Source organism: Brienomyrus brachyistius, unplaced genomic scaffold, assembly GCF_023856365.1.
Source record: "Brienomyrus brachyistius isolate T26 unplaced genomic scaffold, BBRACH_0.4 scaffold373, whole genome shotgun sequence".
NCBI lineage: Eukaryota > Metazoa > Chordata > Actinopteri > Osteoglossiformes > Mormyridae > Brienomyrus > Brienomyrus brachyistius.
This window is the reverse complement of record NW_026042648.1, coordinates 118,397-120,524: the sequence shown is the minus strand read 5'-3', so window position 1 is coordinate 120,524 and position 2,128 is coordinate 118,397.

Here is a 2,128-nt window from a genome sequence, read left to right as displayed (position 1 = left end):
TGAGATGTTATTGACAGCATGAATTTGTCTACTAACATTTTAAATTCAAACCTAAAAAGCAGTATGTCCAGGATGTCAGTAATTACATTTAGTCAGTATGAACAATTTGGGTGCAATAATATAGAATAATGTAGAATTTTGCATAATTCAGTTAATACCAGTAAGATACCGATCATTAACACTATAAGGTCATGTTGCTGAATCTCATTGTTAAAGTTAAATGAATCTACGCATTTTTATACACACAAGACTGTGCTTAGTTCATCTTTCAGTCAAAATCACACAGTGAGGCAAATCTGACCATCTTAATTGTTTTTGCTTGTGTGGAATGGCATCCCATGCAGGCCTGTGCTCTGTGCTTCCTGGGACAGGTCCCACCCTCTCCAGACCCCGATGAGAATTAGTAGTCGCTGGATAAAAGATTGACAAAAGATAAAAATACAAAAGTCATTCTTGCTGTCTAACCTCTGATTACTGCATGACATTTCTGATTTCTGATAACTGATAAGTAGAAAATATGTTTAGTCTCTTGCTTGGTGGTAAGAAAAAAGGAGAACCACAAAGAGCACAGTCATTTTCAAGGTTATTTCTCACTGGTCAGTGTGAAAGGCTGCGTCATTAATATAACGCCGGGCTCAGCACAGTGACTGCACCTGCGCTGCACTGTAGAACACAAGCCAGGCTGCAGACCATCAGCCCTGAAAGTTAAAACAGGACTCGTATGTGTGTCATGTGGTGTTTAATAAAAATTTACAGGACAGAACATAGTGGATTCAGTTTCCTTTGCTCTTACACTCCCAGTCCAAAGTGTGGCCACGACTGCTGTCAATGCATCTGTCTCTTTTTTCACCTTAATTTTTCACCTGTGTTATTCACCTTAATATCAAAAGGCTCCAAAGCAGTACAGTAATGCAGAACAAATATTGTAACTAACAAGGAAGTGGGGAGGTAATGGACAGAAGTGTTGGTTTTTGGTAACTCCACTCCTCTGACCTCCACTGTAATTTTAGGTTCCTTGGAACAATATTGTAAACCAGTCATCACACACCTAGGGGTTAAAGTCGACACCAACCTTAAGTTTGACACTCAGATAAGGTTAGTTGTCAAGTCAAGCTTTTTACAATTGAGGCAGTTGGCCAAAATAAAGCCAATTCTTTCTAGGCAGCACTTTGAGACAGTAATCCACTCTTTTGTCACTACTAGTTTGGACCACTGTAACGCCCTCTATGTTGGGGTTAGAGGCTCCACTATTGTTCACCTCCAGAAGGTTCAAAATGCTGCCGCACATGGAAATATGAGCATGTCTCCCCCATTTTAGCCTCACTCCACTGGCTGCCCGTACATTTTAGGATTCATTTTAAAATTCTGTTATTTGCTTTTAAAGCCCTCAGTGGTCTTGCTCCATCTGACCTGTGTGAGCTGCTTCACCCTTACACCCCCACCCGCTCTCTCAGGTCAGCTGATCAGCTGTTCCTGACGGTTCCTAAGACTCAGCGTGAGCTTAGAGGGGATCGAGCCTTTGCAGTCGCAGCTCCTAAAATGTGGAATGACTTGCCTTTTCACATTAGAGAGGAATCCCCTCTGTCCGTTTTTAAATCTCTTCTAATCTCTTCTCCTTCACCTTTGACACATTGTGAGATGTTAATTTTAATAGTAAATCTTATTTTAATCTTAGCCTTTTCTTTATTAATTAATAGATTTTTTTAAATTTTTATTAATGGCCTTTTACTCACATTGAATGTTTTGGTTTTTATTAAATTTCTTTTACTTCGTTTTTAAGTGTGTGAATGTTTTTATTTATTCCTTTGTGCAGCACTTTGGTCCATAAGGTTGTTTAAAGTGCTTTTCAAATAAAGAGCTGGATTGGATTACATTGGAAGATGGCTCAACAAATCTCTTTCACAGAATGTAAAATTCGACAGAGGGCGCAAGGTGACATTCTGTCAGGGGCCCAGAATTTTTAGCTACACCTCTGTGTTACTGTGTTTTTTTTGTTCTAGCCATCAATAACTCTGGAGTTGCTATATCGCCACCTGGTGGTGAAAAGATCAGACAAAAATATGTACACATGTTACCAACAGTTTGAAATTGAAGTGCAGAGTTAACAGGTTTAATTAATCGTCCCCAC